Source organism: Podarcis muralis, chromosome 17 (assembly GCF_964188315.1).
Source record: "Podarcis muralis chromosome 17, rPodMur119.hap1.1, whole genome shotgun sequence".
Classification (NCBI taxonomy): Eukaryota; Metazoa; Chordata; class Lepidosauria; order Squamata; family Lacertidae; genus Podarcis; species Podarcis muralis.
In genome coordinates this window covers 24,725,483-24,742,895 of record NC_135671.1, presented here as the reverse complement: position 1 = coordinate 24,742,895, position 17,413 = coordinate 24,725,483, and positions in this window count along the sequence as shown.

Below are 17,413 nucleotides of genomic sequence, written 5' to 3'. Positions count from 1 at the left end.
GGAGGTGATGGGCCCAGTGGCCATGATCTTCGTTTTTTTGATGTTGAGCTTCAGACCATATTTTGCGCTCTCCTCTTTCACCCTCATTAAATGGTTCTTTAATTCCTCCTCACTTTCTGCCATCAAAGGTTGTGTCATCTGCATATCTGAGGTTGTTGATATTTCTTCCGGCGATCTTAATTCTGGCTTAGGATTCATCCAGTCCAGCCTTTTGCATGATGAGTTCTGCATATAAGTTAAATAAGCAGGGAGACAATATACAGCCTTGCTGTACTCCTTTCCCAATTTTGAACCAATCAGTTGTTCCATATCCAGTTCTAACTGTAGCTTCTTTAGATATCATTAAAACAGGAAGATCAACAAATCAAGAAAACAGCAATACTGTATATAAACACACAAAAGCTATGCAAGTGAGCAAAATGGAGAAGATTTGACCAAGTAGCAAAAGGGTGGGGTGGAGAAGGGGAGAGAGATTAAATCTTATGGGACAGTGAAATCCTGGGCAAAAAGATGTCCCAAACAGCTCATGGTTGACCTTCTTTGGTTGAGAAATGAATATTTTACAGTGCAACAGCAGAAATGGAATCAGTTCCCCCCCCAACCACTCATATAATAATAATAATTTGGTGTTGTTCCCCCCTTATTTTATGTTCTTCTGTGTTATGACTAATAGCTGAGATATGTAAACTAAAAATGGAACCACTGAACTGTTGCAGATTTATAGAAGTTAGTTACATACATCTCCCCCCCAGCTGCAAGCAAGCGTGGCCCAGAGTTAAAACAGCCATCCACCAGCAGTGACATCTGATCTTTGAGAGGAAATAAGCAAATCCCTAAGGAATTTATCCCTTTTTTTATCTTAATGAGGGAGAAAACGAGTGTTCTCCCCCCCCTTTTTTTAACCATGCCGAAAGCCTTTTCGTTTGTTTTAAATAAATAAAGGCTGGATGCTAGGAAATGGGAGCAGAATCTCCACGTCTAATCTCAGCTCCGCATATTAGAGTGTTTGTTTTAAATCTTATAAATATTTAATATAATCAATGGGAACTTCAAAAGGCAAATGCCTGTGTATGTCGAAAAGCTGTCTGTCCGTCCTTTCAGCCGACCTCGTGCAATAACACTTAAATGTCAAAATGTTCCTTGCTTTTGAATTTCTCCGATACAGGAATCTGCAGTTGCCACAGCAGCAAAGGCCAATCTTGCCCAAAAGGGAAAAAAGAAAATGACTTTCCTCCTTTTTTTTTTTTTTATAGCGGTTAGTAATGACTGGTGTAATAAATAATAAAAAGTTAAGATCAGTTATGTGGCAAAGACTTTTTATTATTACTATTATTGTTTAAAAAACAAATAAAACCTGCTTCTCTTGTTGAGATAAATCACAGAACTGTGGAATTGAAAGGGACCACCAGGGTCATCTAGCCAACCCCTTGGAATGTAGGCATTTTTTTGCCTAACGTGGGGTTTTAACCCAGAACCCTGAGATTAAGAGTCTCATGCTCTACTGACTGAGCTATCCCAGTCACCACTGCTTTAATGTTTTGAGAAAAGGGGTAAATAGTTCTGTGCTTCCTGTTATCTATATTTTTGGACACTAATGATGGCAGACCTGGAAGCCATAATCGTTACAAAGACTTGAAAAATGTCATGCACCATGGTCTTCCTCCCCTCTTCTTTTGAATAAAGTCAGTATCATTGTTTGCATGTCTGAGACGAGCAAGAAGGATGTACAGTGGTACCTTGGTTCTCAAACTTAATCCATTCCGGAAGTCCGTTCCAAAACCAAAGTGTTCCAAAACCAAGGCACGCTTTCCCATAGAAAGTAATGCAAAACGGATTAATTGGTTCCAGGCTTTTAAAAACAACCCCTAAAACAGCAATTTAACATGAATTTTACTACCTAACAAGATCATTGATCCATAAAATGAAAGCAATAATCAATGTACTGTACCATAAAATAAATAAGACAGTATTATAGATGATAAAAATTAAAATTTATTTTTTTTCTTACCTGCACTGATTATAGTCATTGTTTGGATTGGGGGGGGGGGCTTTTATCCATTTCTGCAATCACACAATCAATCAATCAATCAATCAATCAATCAGTAGCTGAACTAGGTTCCACACAGTCACAAAAACAAATTAACCAAAAAAGCCTCAAAAACAAAAATGCAAAATTAATAGCAAAAAAGAGATAGAGCACTAAACAAAAGCACTAAACTTCCGAAATGTTTGAAAACCAAGGCGCAGCTTCTGATTAGTGCAGGCACCCCGGAAACAATAGCCAACAGCCACATTGGACGTTCAGCTTCCAAAAAATGTTTGAAAACCAAAATATTTATTTCTGGGTTTTCGGCGTTTGAGTACCAAGGTACCACTGTAATAGACTAGGACTGGGGAGGCCCAGCTTCAGATTCCCTGTGGCAGTCACTGTCTCTCAGTCTAATGTCACAAAGCTGTGATGGAAACATGCCACCTGGAGAAGCTTGGAAGAAAAGTGGGGTAAAATTAATGCAATACGCAATCAGCGTTGTCAATGCAATTTAGTGCACTGCGAGATTTTTTGTGTGGGTGGAGCCTCTGGTAGCCATTGGATAGCTTGCTCTGATGTCACTGTGATGTTGCCACAAGTTGTACCTTCTGGAATTTCCTCTTCTGCACAGCTATTAAGATTCAGGAGCAGACATGTCACCTTCGGTGGGCCATGCCTTAAAGGTAAAGGGACCCCTGACCGTTAGGTCCAGTCATGGACGACTCTGGGGTTGTGGTGCTCATCTTGCTTTACTGGCCGAGGGAGCCGGCGTACAGCTTCTGGGTCATGTGGCCAGCATGACTAAGCCGCTTCTGGCAAACCAGAGCTGCGCATGGAAACACTGTTTACTTTCCCGCCAGAGCGGTACCTATTTATCTACTTGCACTGGTGTGCTTTCGAACTGCTAGATTGGCAGGAGCTGGGACTGAGCAACGGGAGATCACCCTGTCGTGGGGATTCGAACCTCCAACCTTCTGATTGGCAAGCCCAAGAGGCTCAGTGGTTTAGACCACAGCGCTGCCCCCTGTCCCCTTAGTGACATGCAAATTGTTGAGTACTGCAGTGCATTCCACATGGGGCTGCCTTTGAAGACTTTTGGAAACTCTGAGTGGTCCAAAATGGGGCTTCATAATTCATAACCAGGGTAGGGTGCTTGACCTTCCTCCCCGAGTGAAAAAACAAAGAACCCACCATCGCTCCACATTCAGTTATCTCAATTATCTACTGGCTGCTCAATGAAGGGAGCAAAAGCCCTTGTCAAGGTAGACTATCAACCCATGAATATGACCATTTTCTTCCAGTCTGGCTCATTTTAAGGTTAATTACTTTTAGTGATATTAGCCATCATGCCTTATGGGGCGCTAATTTCTTCCACTTCTATGAAAAAGTCATTTGAAATGTTCAGTATTACAGGAGACTTGTGGGATGGTATTGTCCCTAGGAGCCAAATCCTAGGGGCCATGGGGGCTAAAGACCCCACAATAAAATATTTGAGGGGCCGGCCCCCCACAAGGTTGAGGGGCGTTCTCATTCAAATGATGTGTGTGCACTGCATCATGTGATCGATTATGTTGGGCAGGGCTTACCTGGGCCCCAACAATATTTTATCCAAGTTGGCACCCCTTATATCATCTGAGCACTTTTCCTCTTCTATATACAGTCATAGGTAAAGGTAAAGGTACCCCTGCCCGTACGGGCCAGTCTTGACAGACTCTAGGGTTGTGCGCCCATCTCACTCAAGAGGCCGGGGGCCAGCACTGTCCAGAGACACTTCCGGGTCACGTGGCCAGCGTGACAAGCTGCATCTGGCGAGCCAGCGCAGCACACGGAAACGCCGTTTACCTTCCCGCTAGTAAGCGGTCCCTATTTATCTACTTGCACCCGGGGGTGCTTTCGAACTGCTAGGTTGGCAGGCGCTGGGACCGAGCAGCGGGAGCGCACCCCGCCGCGGGGATTTGAACCGCCGACCTTTCGATCGGCAAGCCCTAGGTGCTGAGGCTTTTACCCACAGCGCCACCCGCATCCCTATATACAGTCATACCTCGGGTTGAATGCGCTTTGGGTTGAGCGCGTTTGAGTTGCGCTCCATGGCAACCCAGAAGTAACGGAGCACGTTATTTCTGGGTTTCGCCGCTTGCACATGCGCAGATGCTCAAAATGACGTTACACACATGTGTAGAAGCGGTGAAAAGCGACACGCGTGTGTGCAGACATCCGTCGCTAGTTACGTTTGCTTCTAGATGTGAACTGGGCTCCGTAACGGATCCCGTTTGTATCCATAGGTACCACTGTACTGAATAGACAGTGATCATTTCTTGTTTCCCCCCCTGTGTTTATACATCTTTTCTGTGATCCAGTTTTTCCACAGCAAGTATGCTATTTTTTCCATAGCAAGTAAGCAATCAGCAGGGCAATCCAATCATGTCTACTCAGAGGTAAGCCCCATTGAGCTTCATTGGTCTTGATCAGTTTCCAAAGCATTTAAGGGCAAATAAACACCACCTATGGAAAAACAGAAGAAGAAGCAGCAGTGGCGTAGCGTGGGGGGTGCAGGGGGGGCCGGCCGCACCGGGCGCAACATCTGGGGTTAAGGCAAATCCACGGGTTAGGGGGCGCAAATCCACGGGTTAGGGGGCGCAAATTTCTTGCCTTGCCCCGGGTGCTGACAACCCACGCTACGCCACTGAGAAGGAGGAGAAGAAGGAGAGGAGGAGGAGGAGGAGGAGGAGGAGGAGGAGGAGGAGGAAGAAGAGGAGTTTGGATTTGATGTCCCGCTTTATCACTACCCAAAGGAGTCTCAAAGTGGCTAACATTCTCCTTTCCCTTCCTCCCCCAAAACAAGCACTCTGTGAGGTGAGTGGGGCTGAGAGACTTCAGAGAAGTGTGACTAGCCCAAGGTCACCCAGCAGTTGCATGTGGAGGAGCGGGGAAGCGAACCCAGTTCCCCAGATTACGAGTCTATCGCTCTTAACCACTACACCACACTGTTGGAGATGTTGGAGAATTTTGATGAAAATGGAAATGGGAGTGGAAACTGCCGATGTTTTTTTATTCATCCCATGTCCAGAAAAGAAATCAATAACGTGAATACTATTGGTATTAGTGTCTGCTGCTGTTGCTTTGAGCCCACAAATTATACGTCCTGCCATTTTGCATTGTGTTTCTTCTGCCTTGAAATGAATGAGGTGGAATTAGACAACGTAATTTATGTAATTGCATAAATAACATAATTTGGCCACTGCCGATCATTCGAGCCTCACAAAGTGGCTCAGGGCTGGTGTCACTCTGGCGGTGTTGGCAGCGAGGGATTGGCTGGATTACAGTGGGCTCGGTATGCCCTCCATGCCCCGCCCCCCGGCGTGTGTGCACCCCAGACACCATAAAAGCATGCTCCACCACTGGAGGTTACTATATGGTTACCAGATTTTTTTCAATGAATCTGGGGACACTATTTTTTTTTTGGAAGCTGAGTAGCAATAGGGAGTCAGTAGTGGGGATGGTGAGGCAAAAGACCCTGGGCTCAGGCACACATGCATATTGTATAAAGGTGCAAAGCCCTTCTTTTGCACCATGTGAAACACAAATACACAGAGTTTTTGAAAAACTGGGCAACGGCCAGCCACCCGCGACTCCCAAGCCTCCCCCGATCAGTCAAAACAAAGGGGGAAGGGGGCAGATCTGTACCGCCAGACGTCCGCGGTTCCCCTTCGGCAGTGGCGGTGGCAGCGGCAGCCAGCAGCCCAGAGCCAGCCTGGTTGTGCACAAGACACATCATATGGGGACTTCCGGAGAGGAAAAATGGCGGGCACTCCTGAAGCCAGCCAGAGCCAACTGCACTACCAGGCTGGCTCTGGGCTGCTGAGGCTGCCGCTGCCACGTTTCCCAGGGACAGATTTGCAAATCTGGGGACTGTCCCCAGGAACTGGGGACGTTTGGTAACCCTAGGTTACTAGAGTGTAGAAAACAGATATTAGGTTGTCACCAGCCCAAGCTGATGGCACTGCACATCACTGAGGCCACTTCAACCTCAAGCAAGAGTAATGGATACAGAACTGCATCCAAGCACATGCTCATATGCTGTTTAAGAGGGAGTGTCGCTCATCTGGAGCAGAGTACATCTCACTCATCCATTCTAGGAAAGCATCTACTCAGGGCTGGATTTTGGTTTGATGGGGCCCTAAGCTACTGAAGGTAATGGGGCCCTTTATATGTCCAGCTGTCCTTTGTCAACAACAAACTGTCGCTGTTTTTTGTGTTGAATATATGCTACATGGTAATTTATGGACCTAATAGGTATCTAAAGCCATTTGCACATAACAAATGGGAGCCTACACAACATGAAACACTGTTGCTGTATTTATTTATTTATTTTTATCTTATATTTCGGAAATGCACATCCAGGGTTTTTTCCTTTAATTTTTTTGGGGGCCCGCAAGAGAGTGGAGCCCTAAGCTCTAGCTTGTTCAGTTTATACATAAATCTGGCACTGCATCCACTAACAGTAAAGGCAAAGGTTTCGTCGACGGTTAAGTCCAGTTGAATGAGTGCAGTGCCACCACAGCAGCAAGAATTCTTCTAGCAAAGTATTGGAAGACGCAGGATTTACCCACGCTGGAAGAATGGCAGACGAAGGTGATCGACTATATGGGACTGGCAGAGATGACTGGCAGAATTCGAGACCGGGGGAAAGAGGCGGTGGATGAAGACTGGAACAAATTCAAAGTTTATCTTAAAAACTGTTGTAATTTGGAAAATTAGGGGCTCAGAGTTATAAGAGATAAAGAACTACAGTGGTATTAATAATTAACTGAAGTTAAATACATGAAATATACTTAAGTCATGATCAGAGGGTTGCTAAAAAATCTTGAAACAAGAATGCAGGAAAGGGGTGGTATGGGGAAGTCATGTTTTTGTTTGTTTATGTCTATGTTTTTGTTTTGTTTATTCTTTATTTATGGAAAACTAATAAAAATTTATTATAAAAAAAAAAAAAAGAATGAGTGCAGTGCTCATCTTTGCTTTCAGGCTGAGGGAGCCGGCGTTTGTACACAGACAGCTTTCTGGGTCATGTGGTCAGCAGGACTAAACCACTTCTGGCGCAATGGAACACCAGGACAGAAACCAGAGCACACGGAAATGCCATTTACCTTCCCGCCACAGTGGTACCTATTTATCTAGGTTTGCCTAATGCTTTAATTTGTTGCAAGCCACCCACAGTAGCTGGGGCAATCCGGTAAAATGGGTGGCTAATAATAATAATCTGGAGGGTTTTGAACTGTGTTTGATGGGTAGGTAGAGAAGATAACCATGCACAATCTATCAGCAATCTTTCTGTTCAGTTATGTTCCAGTGCAAGGCAACATTTATTTTAAGCTACCAAATTTTCGTACACTGTATCCTTATCTTCACAAACATATAGTTGTAAGGGCTATTCTACACGCGAAATCCTATGACATGAATAATTTCTGCTGGCCTTTTCCTGTCCCAGTAACTGTTTAGCATTGTGTGATTAAAGGCAATTTCACAGTATATATCCTTGATAGGTAGTTTCACAGTAACTGTCACATTTCCGGTTAATTTCATTGCATCTATTAGTTCAGTGATAAATTTCAGAGTAGCTGCAATTTTTCTTGCTTTGTGGGGAATGGTATTAATTTAGGACAGGCTATTAAAAGAACGGCTTCTGAGCAAATTAATGCTGTTTGTTGTGATTCCTAGCTTGGACAGATTTCCCAGATAATGCTATGCTGAATTTTTGGAAGATTCCAATATGAAAGTACGTGGGGAGCGGGGGCAGGGAGAGATTCTGCATACATGTTCAAATCTTCAACTATTTGGGGTCACATCTGTGCCTGTTCACAGCCAATGTTTCCTCAAAATGCAGCTGTTTTGGTAACATCTTGCCTTTTGAAATGACTTTGTCAGTCCCCAATCCCAGCCCATCAGGGATGATGTACTGAATGTAAGGACAAGATAACGGCAATATAAGTGCCTACATCATGATAGACTTGAAATCAAATTAAACCCTCCTATTGCTCAACTCTGCGTGTGTGTGTGTGTGTGTGAAGTGCAGAGTGTTTGAGGACCGGGACATTTGCAGGGAAACCAAAATGCTTGTTTACAAAGCTATTGTACTACCAACCTTACTGTATGCTTGTGATGAAACATGGACCACTTATAAATGCCATCTCCAACTCCTTGAAAGATTCCATCAATGGTGTCTCTGAAAAAATTTATACATCACTTGGGAAGACAGGTGAACTGATGCCCGTGTACTGGAAGAAACAAAGATCACCAGTGTTGAAGCAATGATTCTTCAACATCAACTTCGTTGGACTTCGTTCCCAGCTCTTGCCACCAGGTGCTGTGAGTTACCAACTGGCCTCACCTGTGCAGCCGTGCCTTGCCTCTTCAGAACAAATTTAGGAAAGCCCCAGTCCTGCAAAGTCCTACTGGTCACAGAGCCCGGCTCCTGCACGCACTCCTGACAGTAGTGGTGCCCACCCTCCCATCAGATGTCAAGGAAATAAACAACTATCTGACTTTTAGAAGACATCTGAAGGCAGCCCTGTTTAGGGAAGTTTTTAATGTTTGTTGTTTTATTGTATTTTAAAATATTTTGTTGGAAGCCGCCCAGAGTGGCTGGGGCTTACTGTTACTAGTGAGGTACCAGCAAATGGTAATGATGTTTGCAGTCTGCTGAGCTTGGGATTTTCAAGCATGCATATGAGGGAAAAGGCACCGGAAAAGATTGGTCGGCTGGTTGCTGACATCACAAAGGCCTTGATCTCTGTCCTGGGAAAGCCCTTTCCTTCTGGGTGGGCAGACATATGTTAGCTGTCACTGAGAATATTATTATGGAGATTATTAGTGGGTGCAAGTAAGCCAGGCATTGTTTGGATGAGGTTTAAGTGTTATGTGGAGGAAACAAAAGCTGAAAAAGCTTGTAATAGCTAAATTGCAAATAGTTCATATTTTCAAGTGAGCTGCTTAAAAAACCCTTAGCATTTATTTTTTCATGTACAATAACTTTGAGACTATTTAAATCCACACACACACACACACACACACACACATTCTGCGACTTTGTAAAGAAAGGCATTGAAATTGTTAGCAGCCTGCCTCTTGCTTTCACACACAGATGCAAATGTAAATTGTAGCAGCTGATATGTAGGATATCTCATGTATCATATAAAAGTCCCTCTGAAACCTTTTGTTGTTGCTTAGAAATAGATAATTTCATCACATTGTTCTTTTTTAAAAAACCCAGATCAGTATGGAAATGTAATCCAAATTCAAGAGGCTCTGAGGAGAATAAAGGTGGAATGTTTTAACCTCCTGTCTACTCTGAAGCAAGATTCCTTGGCTTACTTTCCTAAGTAGTCTTGAAGTGTCAGGGACACATTCCTGTTCTGCAGTGTCCTTTTTTTAAATGTAAAGGTAAAGGACCCCTGGATGGTTAAGTCCAGTCAAAGGCGACTATGGGGTTGCGACGCTCATCTTACTTTCAGGCCAAGGGAGCTGGTGTTTGTCCACAGACAGCTTTCCATGTCATATGGCCAGCAGGACTACACTGCTTCTGGTGCAATGGGACACTGTGATGGAAGCCAGAGTGCACGGAAACACTGTTTACCTTCCTGCCACAGTGGTACCTACTTATCTACTTGCACTAGTGTACTTTCGAACTGCTAGGTTAGCAGGAGCTGGGACAGACCAACAGGATTTCACCCTGTCGTGTGGATTCAAACTGCCAACCTTACGATCAACAAGCCCAAGAGGCTCAATGGTTTAGACCACAGGGCCATCCATGTCTGCAATGTCCTACAGACTCCCCGACAGTGCAAACCCTGGAATTTTTCTGCTGAGCCTCAGATGTTTTGCTACATCATTTTCTTACTTCCATCCTTTTTTAAAAAAATAATCATTTGTTTGAAAACCTTTTTGCAGGAAGTTTGGGTCAACTGCCACCTTAATTTGCCAAAGGCCCAAATTTGGTTTTTCCTCATGCGAAAGCTGAGCTAAATGTGTGTTATATGTACATACCAATTAGCATATGCAGATTGTATGCAAATTTGGTCCATAGCCCTGAACCTAGAGAGTCATTTAAGGATCTAGCCATGCCCCAGCAAAATGCCAAGCACCATTCAGCTAGTTCAGAATGCTTCTTCTGATACACCTATAGATCTGTGTTTTCGTTTTCCCCACTATCCAACCTCTGATAAGTTGCTTTATTTATTTCTGTTATTTTGACAAAGAAGTTTCATAACAAATTGTGGTCCTGAGACAAATGATCAGATTTATAGTATAAAGTAACCACTGCAGCTGTGTGCCTCGAATGCCCTTTGCCCTGCCCCATGTATGAATGGCCCCAAAGAACGTGGGCTGACCCTAATTCAAGTAATAGGGAAGGCAAATGCAATCACTGCTCTTAGGCTGGTGGTGACAGGGTAATCTGTGCAGATCTCTGATGAGCACAGATTGAAGGGGGGGGTGGCCTCCAGATTTCCTTTACCTTACAGCACCTGGGGACATGGATGTATATTTACCAGTGATAGTGGCAATTAGGGAGAAATTGCACTTTTCAATGGTGGGATCTTAAGAGCTTAAAGGGATTCTTAAAAAAAAAAGAACAACAGAAAGGAACCAGGAAAGGAGTGAGCTGTGAGTGCAGCTGTGATGCTTTGCAACCCTTCAATCTCCAGGTCAAAGGCAGAGAAGAGAGCATATTGAACTGCTCACAGACCCTCCAAGCCCCCCTGTTTCCCAGGAACAGTCCTGGGTTTGATCCCAGAAGGCCCCACTTTTTCCTTGTTGTTGTTGTTGTTGTTTAGTCGTTTAGTCGTGTCCGACTCTTCGTGACCCCATGGGCCAGGCACTCCTGTCTTCCACTGCCTCCGCAGTTTGCTCATACTCATGTTGGTAGCTTCAAGAACACTGTCCAACCATCTCGTCCTCTGTCGTTCCCTTCTCCTTGTGCCCTCCATCTTTCCCAACATCAGGGTCTTTTCCAGGGAGTCTTCTCTTCTCATGAGGTGGCCAAAGTATTGGAGCCTCAGCTTCATGATCATGATAAATAAACAAACAATAATTTATTTATACCCTGCTCATCTGGCTGGGTTTCCCCAGCCACTCTGGGCTGCTCCCAACTAAATAGTAGAAACATGACAAAACACCAAACTTTAAAAACTTTCCTAAACAGGGCCCCCTTCAGATGTCTTCTAAAAGTCATAGATGGTTGTTTATTTCCTTGACATCTGATGGGAGGGCATTCCACAGGGTGGGCACCACCACCGAGAAGGCCCTCTGCCTGGTTCCCTGTAACCTCACTTCTCGCAGGGAGGGAACCGCTGGAGGGCCCTCGGCGCTGGACCTCAGTGTCTGGGCTGGACGATGGGGGTGGAGACACTCCTTCAGCTATACTATACAGGGCTGCGGCCGTTTAGGGCTTTCAGGGTCAGCACCCACACTTTGAAAGTTTGCATGTGCCCACGGATGACTCCCTCGTGGCAAAGAATACATGCAATAGTTGAACGTCTTGCTGAAGTTTCGTGGGTTTTGTGTGTGTGTGTCTGTATCTCTGCAGGATAAGGAAAGAGCAGGACTGATTTAACATCTGTAGCCTGTATACGAAAGCTGCAGATTTGGCGTTCCCTTGAGGGTCCACTGCGGTGAGCAGCTGATGGTAACTAGCAGGGCACAGCAGCTGGGGCCTGTAACAACCCTTCTCCATAGAATGGCGGGATTAGGGGATAAGACTGAGATAATGGAATTTGTGCCTGCCTGAGCACCAATACCATTGTGACAGCTGCCCTTCCCTCCCCCCTCGCCACCCCCAAAAGCCAACCTTCCTCTCTCTCACAAATGGTGGGGCAGTCTGTCAACTGCATATGTATATTTAGCAGTGACATATTGGCAATTAGAGAAAGAATGAGTCATATTTGTATACACACAGGGGACATGGCTTATGAAATATTTAAGGGCTATATTTAAGTGCTTAAGAGACCTCATGATTGAGAAAGTTCTTCTTTTTGCGTGTGCGGCCAAAGTTCTCTATTTATTCATATTGATCTTGACGTTTATGTCCCACCATATACAGTGGTACCTCGGTTTAAGAACAGCCCTGTTTACGAACTATTCGGTATACGAACTCCGCAAAACTGAAAGTAGTGTTAGCAAACTTTACCTCAGTCTAACAACAGAAACCGAACAGTGGAAGGGCACCGGCGGCGGGAGGCCTCATTAGGGAAAGCGCGCCTCTGTTTAAGAACGGCTTTGGTTTAAGAACGGACTTCCCGAATGGATCAAGTTCGTAAACCGAGGTACCACTGTGTATGGGACGTAAAATAGACAAAAAAGACACAGAAAATTAGGGCGGAATATATATTTGTGGGACTATATATGGAAATGTATATATGGGACAGAAAATACACAGTGTTGTTTTTGTAGAAAAAGAGGTGTCGGAACTCACCACGAACATCTCCCTTGTTCTCTTAGAATGGCAATGGTGCCCACCTGAGAGGTGTTGGAACTGAGTTCCCCCAAGTCCCCCCCCTCCGTCGCTCTGTTACCCTGTTTTGTCAAATATTCCCAACGAGTCAGGAAACAAAAGCAGTTTTTCCTGCTGCATTGTTGTTACAGGTGAGCAATTCTCCCCCAAAAGAGTTCGCCCCCCCAAATAAATTTGGGGGGGCTGGGCAGATCTTTGCACCCCGGCAGCGCATATGCTAAAAATGGCCCTGTATCTCTCTCTCTCTCTCTTTTGCCAAATGGGTCTCAAAAAAGCTTACATACACTACTCATAATGTCCATATTATTTCTGAAATCCTTTTGGAAGAGGCTGTTGAAAGAGTAAGCAGCATTTATAAATGCTTTTAAGTTAAATAAGGTAAATTTGTTTTGGAGATATACAGTCATACCTCGGGTTAAATATGATTCAGGTTGAGCGTTTTCAGGTTACGCTCCGTGGCGACTCGGAAGTAACGGAATGCGGTACTTCCAGGTTTCACCGCTTGCGCATGCGCAGACGCTCAAAATGATGTCACGCGAATGCCTGGAAGCGGCGACCTGCACATGCGCAGATGCGCAGTCACAGGTTGCATTCTACTCAGGATGCAAACGGAGCTCCAAAACGGATCCCATTCGCATCCAGAGGTACCACTGTATGGGCAAACTTTAATATGAGCATGGGCATGCGTGAGGTACAGTGGGCCTGCCCCTTATGCAAGGGTTCTGTTTGGAGGGTCTATGTGCACAAGCACCCCTGGAACCACCACCCCCTGCCTGCAAGGTGGAGAGTTTTCCACCAGCCTTTGGGAAGGATATGCATGGGTACCCTGGGGCCCTCTCATGACCTTCCCAGCAGCGGTGGATCATTCCCTGCCTCTGCCCAGGGCCAGTGCCCTCCGAGGAGGGTGATGAGGAGGATGCAACAGCTGATGATGGGGCAGGGCACAGTGCTGCTCTCCCCCCAAGCCACTGAGTGTCCTTTTATTTCACTCTACCTTTCTTTAGTTTTCCCCTCCTTTCTTTTCCTTTTCCTTTTCTTTCTCTTTCTCTTTCTCTTTTTTCCTTGTATTTTCTTCCTTCTGACTTCGCTCTTTTTTTAGATCAAGTAGCTGTTTTATCTCATTATATAATATAAACATTTTATATAACATCAGTATATTATATAAAAAAGATGTTTTGCAATGGGGATGCATGTCTATATTTCTTTGGATAAGTATCAACAAATCACATTTAAAAAGAAAAGAAAAGAAGAAGAAAACCCAATTTGTTAACAGGTAGGAAATAAATAAATAAATAAATAAATGGGAATGAGGAACAATGGGTCCGTCCCCCCCCCCACTCTCTCTCTCTCTCTCTCTCTCTCTCTCTCTCTCTCTCTCTCTCTCTCTCTACCTATCTACCACCCCACGTAAGGTTGGGGCCACTTATGTAAAGTGATCATAAAGTTGTGGGCCCACTTCAATATAAAATGTGTGTTTGTATGTGTTTGTGAACAGCTTGCTCTAAATTTTCCTCACCTGCAAATTTAAAGAGTCACACTTATCAGATAGAATGTTTGATTTTTTTTCTTAAACAAACCAGAAAAACCCCTCTTTCTTCTTCTTCCTATTTCATGTTCACATTTCACACAGTGAGATGTTAGAAGCTGCTAAAGTATATCTTCGAGCACATCTACACCATAGACTTAGGCTGGTTTAATATTCATCCCATCTTCCCAGAGAATCCTGGGAATCAAGAGTCATCTGAGAAACTGCTAAGGTCTCTTCAAACCTCTTAGAATTCTTTTTTTGGGGGGGAGTGTGTGTGTGGAAGCGTCATGGCATTAAATTTGGAAGCAAAGCAATATGTCCTTAGTATTACATGTGGATTGGATTTTTATTTATTTATTCATTTACTAAATTTCTATATTTTAGCATGGTATTTACACTAATATATACATTTTTATGCGCTCTTTCTGATGTGTGGCAGGTTAAATGCATGCATCTAAGGTAAAGGATCCCTGACAGTTAAGTCCAGTCGCAGACGACTCTGGGGTTGCGGCACTCATCTCGCTTTACAGGCCGAGGGAGCCGGTGTTTGCCCACAGACAGCTTCCGGGTCATGTGGCCAGCATGACTAAGCTGCTTCTGGCGAACCAGAGCAGTGCACAGAAACGCTGTTTACCTTCCTGCCGGAGTGGTACCTATTTATCTACTTGCACTTTGACGTGCTTTCGAACTGCTAGGTGGGCAGGAGCTGGGACCGAACAACAGGAGCTCACCCCGTTGCGGGGATTTGAACCGCCAACCTTCTGATCGGCATGTCCTAGGCTCAGTGGTTTAGACCACAGTGCCACCCGCATTTTTTGTTTTGTACATCTGTCTTAAGTGCAACAAAATATTTCTGAACCACATGAATCAGAAACGGGAGTGCCTTTTGCATCCAGCAGTTTTTATATCTCATATCAAACATTTATGGTTTGCAAAGATGCAGTGCATCCCTGAACCTTGCTTTCGATGCCAAATGTTTAATAGAGAAATGATCAAATAGTGAGCATTCAAGTTTTTGTTATTATCAGCCTTGCACACAGAACGTTCTGCCCTTCCATTTCTTCTTTTGCATTTCTTCCTTCCTCAGCTTTAAAAAATGAATTTGACATTTTAGAGACTGTAAGATCTTGATTTAACTGCAAGGTAAGTCTTTGGCTACACACGGACATCTTTTCAGATTTAATTAATTCTTTTCCCTGACATTTTTCTCATCATGAGGTAAATTTGTTTGTGGTGCTTAACCTTTAAGAATTATATCGGCTTCCTCAGGAGTCATGCAGTGGTCAAAGGCATCTGGGTAAAACATGTGAACTCCTATCCAGACTTGGTGCTCTGAAGACAACTCTACTCTCCCCTCCCTCCATTATTCTATGCCTTTTATTTTATTTTTATTTCAAGTTGTTGTTGCTGAGGCAAAGGGCAATGATCTACTCATCTGTGAGGGGTGTGCCTTGGTTCTGTCTGGTGGCTGAGAAAGGAGGTGAATTGGGATGATTTGTGGGGGGCATCTCCAAGCCTTACATTTCTATGGACAATGTCAATATCTTCCTGAGTTGGCCCCGGACTCCACCAAGCCTCTTTCAGTAGCAGGCATTTTTAAGAATAAAAACCCCTGCATTCAGAAAACCAAAACCCAGCGTACAGCTTCCAGGTCATGTGGCCAGCATGACTAAGCCGCTTCTGGCGAACCAGAGCAGCGTACGGAAACGCTCATGGTAACTTTCTCTAAACCTAATACAAGCTTTTCTAGGCTATTTTGTACGCACTGGGAGTGTGAGAGAAGGATTTGAAGATTCAGTTCTCCACCGCAATTGTACAATCCTGCTGCAGATTACTTGAGGTTTCTGCTAGGATCAACTGCTAAGACTGTATCTTAAGAGCTCGTCTAGAAGTTTTTATAGGCTGAGGAGATATGGTCCTTGCATTGAACTGGGCCATCTGGATTTTCACAGGGGAATATATTTGTTTGAAAGCATCAAATAAATAAAGTAGGATGGGAAGGAGACAAAAAAGGGGAAGGAAAAAGACACCAACAGCAATTAAGCAAGAATTCAGTATGCTTTTTTTTAAAGTCACAATTATAGCAAACAAATAAGACATGCATGTGTTTTTAATCATACTTTCTATTGCATCTTTGCAAACCCCTTAGAGACTTTTGTAGTTAAGCAGTATAGAAAGTGTTTAAATGAATAAAATTTAAAGAATTGTGCTTGGCCACTCTCCTGCCCCTTAACTTGAAAGTGTACTCCATCTCAATACTTGCCATCCCAGAAAATAGGTTGGTTTTGTTCTCTTTCCCAGATATGACATGTTTTGACATGTGATACCTTTTCCTCCCAAGTCTTGCTTGTTCTGCATCTCACATAAATACCACGTACATCATGCCAGGAAAGGTGACTGGGCAATTACCCAGAGTCCTCTCTGCCCCCCCGGTAGTACTTCAGTGTTTTATTGCACCAGGTATTTTTATACTACGGAGCCAAGTCAATAATAAAAATAAAAATAAAAGGTAACCTTATCAAGACACCGCTGGCAGGTTTTACTAGATGATTTGGCAGTGGGAAAGGTATTCATCCCTTCCTGATAGAAGCAGATGGCAGGGCTACCTAAATGATAGATCATTATATTGCTGCAAACATTTAATTAAGTTGCTTGAAATGCCTAATCCAAAGACGGTGCGTGAATCCAGAAGGAAGTGGGCACCATGGGCACAGTCTTGTTCTTTTCATATGGCATGCTTAGGGTACCTGGTGCTGTGATCTCCCACAGTAAGAAGGGCGCAAATGATTAAGAAGGATTCTGTGTTAGCTGGAAGTCTGCATTCCACCTGCTAATTGCTTCTTCCACCTCTGATGTTAAGCTTGCAAGTGGTAAAGTTAAAAGACCCCTGGACAGTTAGGTCCAGTCAAAGGTGACTATGGGGTTGTGGCGCTCATCTTACTTTCAGGCCGAGGGAGCTGGCATTTGTCCACAGACAGCTTTCTGGGTGTCACGGTCCGGTTCATGGGCGATTGAAGTCCTGGCAGGGGACGTCAGGACTGGGGGCAAGATGGCGGGGTGGGAGCAGGAGCAGGGGTCCAGAAGCCAGGTGTCAGGAAGCCAAGAGTCCGAGGATCAGAAAGCAAGGAGTCATGAAGTCAAGGGTCAATGATCAAGAATCAAGAAGTCAAGAAGTCTGAGGATCAAGAAGCAAGGAGTCACAAAGTCAGGGGTCCGAGGATCAAGAAGCAAGGTTAAGTTTTCACATTGTGAATTTCTAGCATTCAGGGTACTTGGAAGAGTGCCAGATTTACGTATAAGCTAAACAAGCTATAGCTTAGGGCCCCAATGTCTTGGGGGCCCCAAAAAA